Raw genomic sequence first — 17,279 nt, forward strand, 5'->3', positions numbered from 1 at the left:
TCTTATCTGTCTTCTGACAAAACTTCCTTGAAGTGTTTCTGATTTCCTTCAATATACACATATTTGAAACTCAGGGTTTCAACAGAGGGGATCAGTACATAACTCTGAAAACTGTCAATAGTCCAGATTAGGAGAAAAGGGCATCTATTCTCCAATATCTGTCAACACCATGAGCAGTTACTATGCCCATTTAGCAGAACTCTAAAGACACAAAAGTAATGTATTTTTAAGTATACAAAAGCAAAAAAGGATGAGATGATGTTCCAGGAAAACAAAGAATTGCATCATTGTACCACATAAAACTGGTATGAGGCAGAATCAGGCATCTTTTTTCTCCTATTTTTCCATACAGAGTCTTCAAACCGATACTTATTGTACAACACCATTATGAAACCTGGAAGTATAAAAAGATGGAATGTCGCAATTAAAATCAGATGCATGGTGTAAAATTACAGAATTTTCCACCTTTACTGCTTTAACAGCTGGTGTAGAAATTCATGTTGCTCACTGCTCACTAAAGTCTTTCAAACAAATGCACACAGAAAATGTCAAATGGAAGATTAACTCTGGATTCTGAAATATGTTGCAAGATCCAGTGGATCTTTTTTCAACCCCACATGATTACATTTTGGAAGGGCAACTCCACATAATTATTTTTGATCATACCGATAGTTTTGAATCGCCATATTACACTTAGCTTTACAGCTACAACTCCTGAACTGAGTGGGGAGAATGACACACGGCACACTCCTGAGACATGCCCACTTGTCCGGTGCCAGATCTCCCATTAGGCACAGTGCCTAGGGCCTACGAAGGCGAGAAACACTAGTGACTAATGAAAAATGAGCTGAAACAACATGCTTGCGATCGACTCTAGGTGCTCCAAATCAATAATCATATGCTATCGAGCGGCTGTTGTAGAAACTAGAAGTATCGAAGTGATGGTGACGCTCGACTTGCTCCAGCAATCAAGTGGTTTAGCATTAGAATAGTTTAAAGTGCATCATGTCACTCGACGTAATTCAATTGGTGTTTACCCCTCTTTTTGCACATTTCGGAGTGAAAGTGCCTAAGGACTACGAGCACCAGAATCCAGCCCCGCACGTGTCAGAGCCATTTATCTATTGACAGAGTGCAGATCCCATGACACTTTAGAGAGTTATCTCAGAATGGTGGAGTGGTGTGTCTCTCGCTGATATCTCTGCAAGGCTGCAATAACCCAATAGCTCACAGGTATGGCTGCTTTTTCATAAATGTACAAGAAACTCCCTAAATCTAACTAAGCCTATACTGTTTCAGATCCAAAGGCACCATGATTAAAAAAAGAAGTCAGACGTCAGCTGGCTTTCACCTCAACAAATCCTACAACAGCTGCTGGGGCTGTAAAGGTGGAAGCAGAAACAGTATATTATTTTTAAAAAGATGGTCTTCTTCATTTGCCAGTTTGATTAATATGTGATTTTTCAGTGCATCACTATGTAAAAACAGCACTTGTCTGGAAAATTATATTTGGCCAGTGAAAACTCACATAATAATTCAGGAAAATCAGGGAAGCCAAACTCTGGTTCGCTGTTCAGCAGGTTTTATGGGTTTCTTTACATCCTTAGCTTCTCAAGAATACGAAAGGTTTTAAACAATAAAGGAATTCACTTAAGCAATTAAGGGCTCAGATGGAAAGAAAACCAGAAACCCTCTGCCCCACCCCCACAACTGGAGTTACAATCTCCTGTTTTAATTGGTAGCAAGTAAAGAATATTACAAAACATGTTTACAGAAATAGGAATTGTTATTTCCCATGCTCTAGGACTCTCCTAGAGTAAATAAAGATTGTCAAAATAGGAACTATCCATCTGTCTTCTGACAGCTTCATCCAGTTCAGGGTCACTGTGGGAGTCTAACAGGCGCAAGGCAGGGTCCATCACACTCGTCCATCATGGCACATACACTCACACTCACAGCAAAGGCAATTTACCCAGAAGACAATTAACATACCAGTGTGTCTGTGGACAGTGGGAGGAAACCAGAGCACCCAGAAGAAACCCACACAAACACAGGGAGAGCACACAAACTCCACACAGATAGCACCCCAGGTCTGGAATTGAACCCAGGGCCCCAGTGCTGCAAGGCAGCAATGCTTATTATTGTGCCACCTGAATAAATACTACTACCTATAAATAAATACTGACTAATGAACTTCACTATAGAACACCATGCACATTCTTCATCTCCTTTTCTAACAATGACTCTGTCCAAAGGAATGCAGTGCTGCTGTCATTAAAAGATGAGAACCCTAAGGAGAATACAAAAAGGACATGTACTTTCATTATAATGGATTACTGGCAAGCGTCAGGCATTAAAATCTTTTAACTTCACGCCAGCCAGAGACACTAAATAAACTTGAACATTTAAGATCACTAGTGAGGCCAGATACAAGGTCTGAGCAAAATTAAGCTCTCAGTCAAAGAAATAATTTAATAGAGTACCGTTACGGTTCGTTTTCTCCTTGTGCTGCAAAACAGATTGTCTCACATCAGGAAACCACTGAGATAACATCGAGCGACAGCAGCATGACCCAGTTCTTCACAGGGAAGAAAAGAGGAATGCTAGTTGATTGACTCCAGATTATGGCTGCCTTTAGCATGGAGCTTCTTCGGCTCGTCTTCATCTCCTTCAGAAGCAGCAGCATGACTTCAGACTTCGGTTTCGTGCTATGGAATCTGTCAAGTCATACTATCCCAATTCATTTCTCATCGATTTGGCCATTTCAAGAGACCTCTTAAGGCGCCCAGCTCAACTAATTATTCTTCTTTGACAGCTTTGGCAGGCGGACGATAGCTCAGGTGTTCCTCTGAACATGGGAAATGAGATTGGGTGCATTTCACAGCCGTATATTTCTCTTTGCAATGATGAAAAAACCCCTAGAGGAGAAGTGCTAAACCCCTAGAGGAGAAATAAAAGCGGTCTTTTAAAAATATGATTTTCAGCCACAAATTCCCACACAAATCTTTGCATCAGCAAAAAAACAAAACAAAAGTTCAATACAAGGGAAATAAATTAAAAGGAACAACTTCAGAGAAGGACAATAATGTGAAACATACAGTACTTGGCCAGGACTTTAAAGCCTGAGACAACAATCTCATGTGCCAGGTGTTATTTCCCTTTATCTTTACACATACTGTACAGTAGATTCCAATGCAAATATTTGTGAAAAGCCTGTAAAAGGTGTTAATCCTAACTTGCACTGGCATATAACTACCCCAAACCACAAGAAATTAAATCATAAAACTATATGAAGTGCATTCTAATATACTGTATCTGTGGATATAAACTCCTTGTTATTAGACATTACAACTCTAGGATATAGCAATTTTTTTATTGAAACTGTGGTGCTAAACACCACCACCAAAAGAATAAACCTTTGGGACTACTTCAAGCCTGACAACACAAGGCAAAAATGACAAGTGGAAATTAAGCTCCCTGAGGCTAACAGCCTTTTTGTAACCTCTCCCACAGGTTCTAAAGTTTGCCTCATCACATTCGGGACTTCACATTTTCTGCTAATGTCTGAGATACAGTGGAAAGCCCCACACGAGGCTGCAGATGCACACAAGATATGAGGTAACAGACATTACATAGCTTATTTTGGTATAAGGACTGGCCAGTGAGAAAACAAGAAGAGGGTGAGAACTAAAAACAAGTGTGGAAAGTCCTTCAGTTGCTAAGAGACAGTCTCTGCTTTGAAGAAGTAGCAAGTCTGCATTTTAATGGTGTGCGGCCTTTGTATTTCAAATTCTTACAGCAAAATGTACAAATAAGTGGATGTTGTAAGCATTCTCTTTCACCCCAGCTTGTTGTTGTGCGTGACAAGATGCTGAATTAGAAACAGCTATTTCTTCAACTTTCTTTCTGTTGGTCTCTCTTTGTAAAGTGGAATTCCTCGCCTAACAAAGCCAGGACTGAGATAATGCCAGCCTGTTTCTGGTTAAAAACTCTTTTAAAATGTCTGTTAAAGATGGTTTTCCACAAGTTACAAGTTACTCAAAGAAAGGCATGGATGCAATGGGGACAGGGGACTGTTGCTCTATAGAAATGTACAGTATGCTAGAAATGTAACTGAGAGATATCTAATCAGAACTTTAGTTTTTCCACTTAAGAGATCCTTGAGTTTCAGGGTGCTGCTCATATCTTTACACCCTAAAGTCAATAATTAAAGGGAAAGACACCCAGATTTCACATAGTAGATAAGATCATTAATGGAAAAAGAACAAGTCCTCTAAATGCATTTTAATGCATTCCAAGATGCCTCAGGCAAGTACATATTCTACTCCCTCGACAACACATTTATGAATTTTAACCTGTGAACAACTGAACACTTTCTTCAGGTACAGTATCTTCAGGTGGGAAAAAAATACTACAAGAAGAGTTAACTTTGATTTCATCTACTGAATCCAAAAGTGTAATCTGTCAGGCCTGCAGTGAAACATTGGTGAAAGACAACTATCCCCCCACCAGCTTTTCTTGGATGAATACAGCCAGCCTCATACCAAACCAGACACTGTTCTGATGCTGACAACGCTTGTGGTGCACCTCTCTGGGAATGCCAACATGCGAGTCAAAACCCGTACTACTTTGAAAAGACAAACCGAATCAAGAACAGCATGGTGGCACATGATTAGAATTGCTGCCTTGGAGCTCCAGGGTCCTACCTGTGTGGAGTTTCTATGTTCTCCCTGTGTTAGTGTGGGTTTCCTCCAACAGTCCGAAGACATGCTGGTAGGTTAATTGGCTTCTGGGAAAATTGGCCCAGGGGTGACTGTGTCTATATCTCGCGAAGGACTGGTGGCCAGTCCTGGTTGCACTGTACCTTGTGCAAGCTGCTTGCTGGGATGGACCCTGGCTCTCCCACAACCCTGTATTGGGTAAAGCAGTTATAAAATGGATGGATAGAAATTAAACCAACAGACTCCAATGTTATCATTACTGTTAACATCAACCAGACATTGAGCCAAAGCTCTGTTCTTTGTAAAAAAACAGCCCAATTCACTTAGAGAATGACCAAAAGTGCAAGAGGTTTACAATCTTCTTATGTTAAACCTTTCCTAGAAGTGGTAAAAGAGGATGCAGTGTCATTTCCAGAAATATAAATCTGTCATCCAGAATATATTCATAGTTAACTGGACAAAGAGATTAAAAAAGAAGCAGTAAATGGTATCTGTGAGGGCTACAATTTATACATACACATACAAATGCATGACAAAGGTATTAGTGTGGATCTGAGGAATTTGAGTGGGAGACTCACCTGCTCGATAACAGTAAATGCTTTAATCCAACACACCAATCACAGCATTCTCCCCCCACACTCTCAGAACAACAAAATCTGAGTATTTATTTTAACCCACTCCCTACCCCCACCACCTTTAACAATCCCAATGTAGGCAGTATAATTCCAGTCTTTGGGCTCAGTGAGCAACATGCAGTATATACCAGAAGTATACTGGTTGGACACCTTACTGGGGTGCTAGCAATAATGCCCCAGAACAGACAAATAACCTATGTATTTGCTACTGTATGTATTTACCTTACTTTCCTGCAGTCTTCCACAACTTACTTTATGATTAATGTGCTTTACTCTGCTTTTCAACTTCGCACACATAATGAGAGGACAATTAGTCCACCTGTTTGATGTCCTATTATTGTTGCGCACTGAAGTTAGAAAAGAGAGTAATCTCAGTAGCCTAATGGTGTATCTTGTTTTTCAGTCTGTTCCCTTTTCTAACACAATTGTAACTCTGAGCATCTCACCTCAAAATGCACAGTCACTGAAAGGAGACAGGATGTGTAAACCACACATTAGTCATCATTAGCACATATTCACAATGCTGGTTGTCGGTACTATGCTGTCAGTGACAGTGAAAGCAAGGAAAAAACTTAGCCATGCTGTGACTGACTTTCTATTCCAAACATCCACTTGAATGACTTTCAAGAATGCACTGGTCAAAACAAAACTTCTCACTGTATAGTCCTCTCAAATCCCTTAATCATAGTTAACCATAAAAAAGTATTGAAAATCAAAAGGCACTGCAACATTTCAGGCACACACAACATCTCTTTCTGGTATGATAATTTCATAAAGACTCATGTAAATTAAAACCATTTACCTCCTATACATACATACATATATATATATAATGTGTGACAAAATTATACATTTTTCTTGGTTTTTGTAACAGCATCTTCTGAGCTTAGTTAAACATCTCATTTTGATTATTTCCTGTGGTTGTTGTGGCATCACTGTGTAACCCATTCCAGTTAAATGAAATATGCTGAATCTTTTTTTTGGCAGATGTCAGAAGTCCATCGGGGGATGAATTTCTGAGCGAATAACCTACCAGGTGAACTAACTTAAATGAAAAAACGTCCACCCTAGCTGACTTCTTATTGTGTCAGAGTAGCATAAAGACAAGAGATTTAATAAGTCTTCTCCAGTGAAATGTGCCTTCTGGAGCCTTAAAATCAACACCTACCTATTAAAGGGAAACGATTAATGTTTTCATATCTGCATGCCCCTTATCTGGTTTCACAGGCGGCTGGCTTTAATAGACATTGTAGTGACAAAAGAAAAAAGCTTTGCCTACTTTAATATTATTTAACTCCTCAGGTCTGTCTGTGTATATATCCACAAGGAGGTCTTGACACGTGCAAGGGCTGGATGGTTCATAAGATATGGCTTAACCATTATGCAAGGGGAATACTGTTTCCCTGAATTAATTCACCTTCAGGTATTGGAGAGTGTAAGCATGACTCTAAAGAGGAAATTGCCATTGCTTTTTAAAAGCAAGCTCTTCAACCTATAGTATGCATATCAACCTGGACTATAAAGAAAAATGTAGTCAATAATTTGTAATTATCAACAAGGTCATCAGCACTTCTTATAAAGAAGGGCTAAAATACACATACAGTAGGTAAGGCAGGATAGGGAGTACTGCGCATCTTTAAAATCATGTGAATTATACAAAGATGAAGATACAAAAACGGAATTAATTTATTGTGACCTCAGATGGCTTACAGAGTAGTACAACACTCAAAATAGTGAACTTAAATATATGTCAATGTTTCAAGCTACAGAGCAAGAAGGCAGAACATAGAACAAGCCTTAATTAATTAATGATAACTTGGAATTGATAAATTTCACTTCACTGAAACCAGACCAAACTCAAAAGGACACTATAAGATAAGCTCAAATGTATTGTCCTAAGATCACAGCGCTTCTGTGCATTTGAATACATCACAAACCATTAAACATCACATCTATTGCATGTACTGTACATAAAGTGTTACAACATATTCATGACATATTGTGCTTACGTAGTTTGTTACAGCATAACCAGTTTATATTGACACAATAGCATTTACCCTTGCCATTTATTTGTATTAATTGCTTAAACAGATAAGGGAACAAATTAATATTTGCATTATTTGATCTTTATTTGGAAGTCTTTGCCAGAGAGAAGAATTTGATGCTCAGAATTAAGAATATTAAAAGGATCTGATATATATTTTTTTGCATGTCTAATCATGGATTGTTCAAAACTTGTCTGCAAGGAGGAGTGCTGCTTCGCTCCCATATCCTTCATTGCGGTTTGGACAAGAGGGGTGAGTTTTTCTCTTAATCAGACTGTTAAATTACCGAACCACGCTGTTATACCATATCTAATAATGCTCTCAATTACGGTATGGCAAACTAAACAGGAGATTTATTTCCTGTCTAAAACTCTAAACACTTAAACTTTGTAAAAAATACAAACACTGCTAAACTCTGGAGTAAACACTCTCAACCTGAATAGTCCAGCTCAGGTTGCGGTCTATACTGTATATATTCCTAAATACATGAATTAAACCAGGTAATAAATTTCTTGTGAATCACTACATATGAATGGTCACCAACAGTACCAATGTTACACATTCAAAGTCTGGTTATGTTTGTCACACCATTACACAAACCTACAGTATGAACTTGACACATACATAGACAAACCACTTTCTCTATACAGTAAGCCAAGCACAGGGGTATCATCTGAAAATTTAATTTAGTTGCCCTGACTACTTGAATATTTTTGAATATTTTTACACTTACTGTAATCTAGCAGTAGGTCACTTCAAACTATTAGGTTTCAATTTGTTAGTAATCTGCGTGGTTCTTCAATATTTTAATTAGTATTACCTTATTAACCTCCAGTCATCAACAGCGCACAAGCTCTAAATAATTTTCACAAAACTTTTTTGCTCCAAGTGCTAAAAAACATACATGGGTCTGCAATGTCCGTTTCTAATTCCATGCTCTACATTATTTTTAAAATGCTTATCTCCAGATGTTTGTAAACTCTTCCTAATACAGTCTCAACATTGGAATTCACAGAGGAGTACTTGAGTTCAGTCTCAGGAAATGACTGTAGGTATCTGAGCCAATGATGAACCAATAATTTAATTACAGTACTTGAAATTCAGTAACAGTTACAGAGGAGAGACTGAAGAGAATCTGTGGTTCAAAATTTAAATTCACACATGAACATTGCATTCACTCTCTTCTATCTGTATTGTTAACTTGCTCCATTCAAAGGAAATCAGAAGGATTATGTTGTCTTGATGTGGTTTTTGCTGAAAGTAGCACAAAAAAAAACAAAAGAACAAAGTCAAGAAATGACTTGAAAACATAACACTTTCAGAAACACATGGGAATGAGTTGACAGTGCTGACAAATGGAGACCAGGTCATTTTATACTCACCACAATTTATACACCTGAGGACTAGCTTCCCTCCATTAAAATATTTAATATAGCACCTTCCACTGTAAATTTCAATAACTGATATAACAAATCAATAGTAAATAAAGCAGAATTAAAAGCTAGAGTACAAAAGTGAGTTAAGACTGCCTGCATCGCATGATCTGACATGGGCTTGGAACAACAGAACAGACAGCTCTGCCTGCCAGTGTTCAAAGCCTTATATTGGGAACTGATAGGAGTCCTGTGTCTGAAGAGAGCAAATAATTGGGTGGGTTAACAGTTCACCACACTGTTCAGTCCCATAAAAGCTGAGCAGCAATATTCTGAGCCTTATTCTGAAATACACTGAACTACATTAATCACACCTGAAAAACACATCATGCTTGTATTACATTTCCTGCATCAGACCTGGAGAGCCAAGCTTTTCCTGAACATTAAAGACTCCATGGGTACCAGATACAAGTATCAAAAGTCAGCCCAGCAGACCTCTTCAGAACAAAGTGGAACAACAACCAGGCGGCACAAGTGGAAACTATGAGGAAGTGCACTTAAATCCGAGAAGAGGATGAGATTTACCCAAAGGGCTGTTGGGAGTATAGAACAAGCTCTCCTGACAAGATGAAGCCAATATGATGGCTGGATGAGATCTTTGGAACTACCAAATGGACTACATGGACCAAATGGCCTCCTCCTGTTCATAGCTTGTGTTACTTATGTTGGAGACTTTATGTAAACATGCAGCTAAGAGAAATTTTACAAAGATGAAAAATATCTTTGTCCTGCAATCATTCTCAAATGCAAGGCATGGGTCATGAGTTCAGAAGACAATGCTTTGTCATTGTTATTTTGTAAAACACGTCCTCAGAGTTCTTGGACTGTTTCCTGTCCCAGGGCAGAACAATTAAAAAAAACGTACTATTCACAAAAGATGGAAGATATACAGACAAGATTGAACCAAGAACAAAAATAGTGCCAGCAAAGTCCAACAGGAAAGGAATTACTAAAATAAAGAGCACAGAACGGAAGACAAGACACTGACCTCTGAATGCAGTGGAAATGTGGACCTTAAGGAAGGAAGTCATAAGGGGACTGAAGAGTTTTGAAATGTAAATATGGAGAAAAGCGCATTAAACATTAAAACAAAGAATGCTCTACTGCAGTAGCAGGTCAAAGAAATTGCTTAATGAACACTATAAGAGAACAGGCATACAGTAGCTCTGTTCAATGTGTCAAAGGCGGAATAAAAGGTTCAATCATTTGGGTGAAATTTAATCTAGGTGTGCATAGTCACAACATCCAACCTCCACCCCCACATTGTACTCAACCCTGGACCTGTCCAGCAGGTTTTCTAGACATCCACTAAGTCATAATGTTCCAAAGATACACTGTACTGATCACAGACAGGGAACAATTTCACTGCGGTTGCCTCCAAGAAGAACATGAGTCTTACAGTCTGGGGGCAGCATGGTGGCAAGGCAGCCGGTGCTGCTGCTTTACCACTCCTGGGTCCTCGAATGGACTTCTGTCAGGGGGAGCTTCTCTGGGGAGCTTGTATGTGGGAAAATCTAGCTTCCTTTCACAGTCTGACGATATGTATAGATTAGGCATTTCTAAATCATTTGTACCTTGTGGTGGGATACCTTGAGGCATTCCATCCATGTTTTGGCTGTGGAGCCTTGCACCCATCGCCTACCAGCTGAGGCTCCAGCTGACAGCAACCCAGTATTGAACTACTGAAAATGGAAGCATGGTTCACTACTCAAGGCCTGGCAATGTTGCAGGTCTGACTGGGATCTTTAGATCACAGCATCTGTTTGAGCATTTCACGTGCAACTGTAGATAAAACTATATCCCTCAAAGGAATTAGATCTACTTGTGGGATACAGGAAAATAAACAATGTTGCAGAAACAATATACACCTTACCTTAATCATTTGTCCCTGTCAGTGTGTCGTCAGCACCCCGGACATCTATACCCATTCTAAATGATTTTACTAAATGGTGTGACGAGTTCTCTTTGCAGTTCAATGCTTTAAAAACAAAGGAACTGGTCATTGACATTAAGAAAAACACAACACCCCTCCATCCTACTGCAATTAATGGTCAGGCTATAGAAAGTCTCAAAGACTACAAGTACTTGGGACAGTTCTTAGACAAAAACCTGAGTTAGGACAAATGCTGTGACACCATGTTTAAAAAAGGACAACACACACTTTTTTCTGAGGAAACGGTTCTTTTTACCTTGGAATAGAATGATCCGAAAACATTTTGTTTCCAAGTCTTTTATTGGAAGTGTCTTGACATACTGTTTCACTTGCTGGTTTGGTAACATGAGTACTATTGATTGTAATGGGCTGGGAAAATTAGTCAAAATAAGTAAAGGAACAAATAAACGTTTATTCCCTTAAGGAAAAGAAAAGAAACACGTTTTGGCTGTGGAGCCCTCTTCAGGTCACCTGAAGAAGAGTCACCTTCAGGGCCTGCAGACCGCTCCACAGCCGAAACACTGTGTTTCTTTTCTTCTCTTTTCAGCATGGAATAAACCTTTACTTGTTCCTTTGCAATTTATGCATGTTGACACCGCTACCTACTTGAATTTTGTCAAAATAAGGGAAATCAAACCACCTTAAAATCTTCTACAAACAGAGGGTAGTAAAGAAAGCAAAATGTATTATGGATTGCGTTTCTCACCCCCTCCACTACAAGTTTACACTTCTCCCATCTGGGAGATACCTCTGTGTCCCCAGGTGTAATACAGAAAATCTTTCATCCTCACTGCAATACCTCTTTCAAATATTGTATCATAACTATCTTGCTGTAGCACTGTTGCACTGACTTCTTAGTTTGGTAAGTTTTGACCATCACTTTGTTATGAATTTCCCCAAATGGGACAATAAAGCTTTAATTAAAATATCCCCTGTGTGCATCAGTCTGGTGCTCTTTCAGAGATCTGTAAGCAATTCAATTAAGCACATACTGTATAGAAAAAATACAGCTTGGTAAAATGCTCATCTTGTTCTGCACATTAATATTCTGTGCCACCAATGTACAACTTGCTCTTTGAAATAAACATTTGAGTGAGTCCTCATTAAATCATAAATTTGCAGCCTGAGGCCTTAATGTCTGTGGTATTTTAAATGTTTCACAATAGCAGTTTCTGTCTGTCACACCAGTTTAAAAGCGAAAAGGGCTGTTTGGACCATTTTAGCAGAGCAGAACTTCGTCAGTCACTGCTGATATTGCATTCCATTCTATTCAGAAAGAACACACACACTTTCTTGTTCACAGAATTCAAGGCTCCTGCTCGATCGGCCATTTTATTTTTTTAATAACATGCTCAACTTAAAAATAGATTAAATTTCTCATGGTCTCTGAGTTTTTGGCATTCCCCATGAACAGGATGAACATCAAAATCAGGGATGAGCTGGGCCGAGATGCAGTTCGCCACCGGTAGCATCAACTCAATGTACTGTGAACAAAAATACTGAATAATTACTTTCTTAAAAAAGAAAAAAGAAAAATACTATGCCTCAAGTTTTTTTCCAGCACGTGCTCTTCAGAAGAAATTCTTGCATGATAAGAATTATGATTCCTGTAATAATTAACAGCGTCACAATAACGATCTTAATCAGATCACGGCTGTTCAGACGTTTAACTTCATTGTAGTGTTTAGATATGGGTCTAAATGAATTGCCAAGAATTTCTTGACAACTGAAAAATTAAACTCATGAGACCTTTTACAAGGGTTTTATTTTGGCTCCGCTAAGGCTTCTCAATAATTAACTTTCTTTTCAGATGATCAAGATGAGCTTTATACAAGACCAGTTATCTATTTGGGATTTTAAAGGGCAAATACTTTTGTTGTCAGCAGTTCTAAAAGATCATGATTTAGTAAATATGCATTGAATTATTTACAATTTCACCATGATAAGGACTGATCGGATCCATTTACCTATCATGTCCTGCATAAGAACAGTAGAAACAAACACCACCATTCAGTTCTTTCAGCCCATCGTCTCCAGAATGGTAAAGTCTGATACCAGACTGGTAAAGGCCAACAGGAAATTTGGCCAGGACACTGGGGAAAGATTGCTAATCTTTTTGAGAAATTCCCTGGAATTTTAATTGATCACAGAGAGTCAGGACCTGTGTTTTATGTCTCATCCAAAGGATGCACCTTTTTGACAGTATAGTGTCCCTGTCACTATGTGTTGGTCCTAATGCTCCAATAGATCGGAGGGTGAGCACTTCCTACTGGTCCCACTAACACCTCTCCCAGCATTGGAGTTCTCAGGAGTGGTGTTGGAGGCCCTTGTATGGTCACAATAGATACATTCTCATTGCTACAATGATTTTATAACCTAACCCATTCAAAGGACTTTCTCTGTTCTGCATCGGTACTCTAGTGTTATGTTATACAAAATCCCTCGTGCAGTTCCATAAGATCTTGAAGCCAGGAAAAAAAATCTGTTAGTCCTCTATATTTGTATAACACCTGAAGAAGGCTCCACAGCCGAAACGTTGTGTTTTCTTTCTTCTCTTTTCAGCATGGAATAAACCTATTACTTGTTCCTTAGCAGCCTATGCATGCTGACGCTGCTACCCACCTGAACCTCTATATTTGTAGGCTTGTTTCGTCATTATAAGAATTTGACCCAACTACTGAAGTATACTGTACAAGACTCCCTTTCACATACCCTGAGATAAGAGGCCATGTTTACTGAGTGTGCCATTTGATGATAACCACAGTGGGAGAAAACTCCCATGCATTCCTGTACACACTGCACATGGCCAAAAGTGCACTGAAGTTTTCAAACCTCTCCTAAAATGGTTCAACTTTTCCCGCACCTAAACAATACTTTTACCACTGCTACAGACACAAAAGTGATTAAATGTGCAAAACATACAGACACAAATCTGCGGTGGCCAAGTCTCTGCTCTGTAACATTGTGTCACTGAGACTGTGCAGCTGAGAGATGGTGTGAACTAAATCTCCCAGGAGGCTATGGGAAATATGGGAATGCCTCCCCGGTTTTAGTAGGCGCTGGTGATAACTAAAGCCTGTGAGTAGATCTAAGGTTGTGGCAAACAAGCAAATTGTGAACTGCTTTTTTATGAACAGGTTTTGGTAGTTTATTATAAACTGTAACAGACATGGATCAATATTATATGAAGCAGATGCACCACCAACATTTCTTAATACCCAAATGGCCACAACTGCAATCATCACTATGTGATTGTGTGACTAAGTTGGGGTCTACATATTAGGGGGTGTGGCTCATAGCAATTGTCTTTGCCAACTGCCTGGGGGTACCCCACATCCACCACAGGAAACCTGCACTGTCACAATTGTAATCCCTCCTCTTAAGGGCACTCCAGCTCTTTCACATTTTAGTTAATTATGTGCACCTGCCTCCAATCCAATTAATCCAAGCCAGACGCTCACTCTATTCCGGACTCTGCATTGGAAGCAGGACGCCCGGAGGCCCGCCTACCAACAAGTTGCCCTACTTCAGCGGCATAGGCCTCCTATCGCCGTCCTGACCCAGCTGAGTCCGGGGTTCAGAGCACCTGGCCTCATCACCCCCGTTTTTATTGTCCGTCCCTGCACTGGATACCGCTCCGGTTTTTAAACCTTGTTTTATCTTTGTCTCGTTTGGATTACCCAGCTCTGGACATTTGGACTTCACCCTGGATTACCCCCTGAACACCTGTGGACTTGTTTGTCCTGGCCATGCCCCCTGAGCACAAGCGCAACGTCGAGACGCCCCCCTGTTCGTCTACCAGCCCAGTTCCTTGTCGTCTCCTCCCCGTGTCTGTTTCACTCCCTTCTGGATTCTGTTGTGTGCATAGGGCCCTGATTGATGCTTCGTAAAACGCACAGTACTGTATGTCTTATGGTTTTGTCCACCACTGTAATAATCATTTACAGTGTATATACACATACAGTGTTATCTTACAGATTTCTACAGATTGAACTTCACTTATCAGAGACCAGCACACTGAACTGTACATTGCTCAGGGTCTAAAGATTATGCAAAAGCATGCTTTGTCTGTTTAGGTGTTAATTACATATAATCACCATTTAAAATCTAGATATTCATTTTACAGGGTTTGAAAGAAATAATGGATATCACTCATTCTGCATTCAGCCCCTGTGAAAGATGGAGTTGTACTGTATCTTGATCTTCATAGCAATAGGTGTGCCATAAATTGAATTCTAGGGATAGATGGTATCAGAACATTTCCTGCTTGGTTGTAGCAAAAGCAGAGAAAGTACGAGCACATTACAACAACAAAGGGAAACACAAAACAGTGCCAGATGAGAGGAAGTACATGACTGAAGCTAAAAGGTGGTGTGGATAAACACACGGAATGTGATTTGCCATCCTTTCTAGTGGCAGGTCCCTTTAAATTTGATCTTGCATGAGCTCTCCAAGGCTTTGCCATCACTTTGATCACAGATTAATTCTCAGTAAAAAATAAAAGATAAAGTTGAAACAAAATATTTCTTAAGATGCAGTATAATACTGCATTATGAAACAGTCCAGTCACAGCACATCAGTATTAATGTACTGTATTTTAATTGTCTTAAGACTTATGTGTTACAAGTTACTAAAACTAAGCCAAATCATATCAAGGTAACTGTTTAAACATTGGTAATTTTTTTAAACCTTTTTACTCTCAATTATTAACAGGCATTGCTGTTTCATAGCTTTGTCTTCTGTTTAACTGTGTTTTAAGCCTCGTCATCAGTTTTCCATTGATGTATCTGGATTATTGTTAAAAGGGAACATAAACACAATACCCAGGAGATGCTTCCATGCTGTAGAAAATAACTGTTACTGACCAACAACAAACCAGTTACTGTAGTTGTAGTGGATGCCTATAGACACAATGAAAGGATTTCACATACTTTTTAATCTGTTCATGTTTGAACACCGGGATGCCGAGCAATGTTACACTGGACAGGTACTGGGACCACAAGGCCGTAAATTGTCCAGCGTGTCCAGCGTCAACCAAGACGGTGGTTTGATCTGTGTATTCGAAAACCTATTGAAAATTTTCAATTTATTATACTGAAACATTACAGGAGTGACTGCAGTTTTTTTTTCGATATTCAGCAGAGAGGCTGCAGATATTTTTAACATCCAACACAAGTCATAAACCATTAGGGAGAAATCGCACACAAAAGTCACACAAATGCCTAACACTTCTTGACCAATTACTTTACAGGAGACAAAAACTAAATTTCATTAACTGTAGCATCTCTTATCACAGACTCACCAGTTATTTTCAGAGTCACCAGCCTCGTTCTTACATCTCGGGTAACATAAGTAGAACATGATGTATTCCAAACAAAGTTTTAACTCTCCCATGTTAAAACTTCCCTTTGAGAAGGAAAGAACAGGGCCAAACTGCGACTGCTGTGCAGAATCAATAACGTGCCATGACATCTCGGGTCAAGTAAATGAACACAGCAGGAGCTCCACACCTACAAAGGGGAAAGTGCGGATGTTCTGGCCGGCGCCCCCAACCTACCCTCCCCTCCGACACGCAACAAGACCCGCTGCAACGTACAAGGGGGTCCGGCGAAGACTAGAGCACGGACACGTCCCTCACCAACGTTAGCCTGAACATACCAACACAGCCTTGCTGCTAGCAGTGCTGAACCAGGTGTTGCAGCGCCGTAATTCACAGAGCACTGTCTGGACCCTGTTACAATTGACACAATTTCAAGAAAAATGCAGCTGATGTAATGCCTCTTCGCAATTTCCAGGTCTCGGAACGTTTCTCCACGCTCAGCCAAGCTCACGAGTTACGTTTAGCCTCTGTTAATTGTCAGAGGTGTAGAGAACAGAAAGAAAGCAGAGATAAAGAACTCAGCTCCAGGTGGCTGTCTGGGGACATCAGATGAAAACCACTCATGATGATATACTGTAAAATGGAGTCCAGAAGGCTTCCTTGGTTTTATTAAGGTGATAAACCTAAATCTACTTCACTTCTGACTAAACTACTACCCACACTTCTGGTCTAGACTTGTTCCAGTACACTACAGCAGATCTGTTGAGAAATGTGAACATTTCACATTCTGTACAATTCATGAACTACTGAACTACACGGCCAACACTGGACCGACGAGATCAGCAATCAAACCACATGGGATTGATTTACAGTACAATCCCACCAAGCCTGGACATTTCTGCTTTGGCGGCCTCTGCTGTTGCCCCATCGTCACTGCGCCTGCCCCCAGCCCCACATTTCCTGGGGGCAATTCACCCCAAGTAACCCTTGGTTTTTTAAAAGTATCAAAAAGAAAATGAATACAAACTTGCTCAGTATTATCACAAGCACTGAACTCTGATTCTAGAAGAAAATGATCCTGATTCAGAAAAACATTCAAGAGCCCAAAAGGTTTGAGGTATCAAATCCCAGGACTATAGACTGTACTGTAAAATCTGCACCAGCATAATCCCACCTGATTAAGAGTGCTGAC

At 39.7% G+C, this 17,279-nt stretch overlaps 1 protein-coding gene across 1 annotated transcript in view; it reads right to left on the reverse strand.

Moving 5' to 3' along the window:
- The window catches only part of optc (opticin), a 132,612-nt gene that overhangs the window by 69,884 nt on the left and 45,449 nt on the right, over positions 1-17,279 (reverse strand). The gene's annotated exons all lie outside the window — the stretch shown is intronic.

Source organism: Lepisosteus platostomus, chromosome 7 (assembly GCF_059453375.1).
Source record: "Lepisosteus platostomus isolate fLepPlt1 chromosome 7, fLepPlt1.hap1, whole genome shotgun sequence".
NCBI classification, from domain to species: domain Eukaryota; kingdom Metazoa; phylum Chordata; class Actinopteri; order Semionotiformes; family Lepisosteidae; genus Lepisosteus; species Lepisosteus platostomus.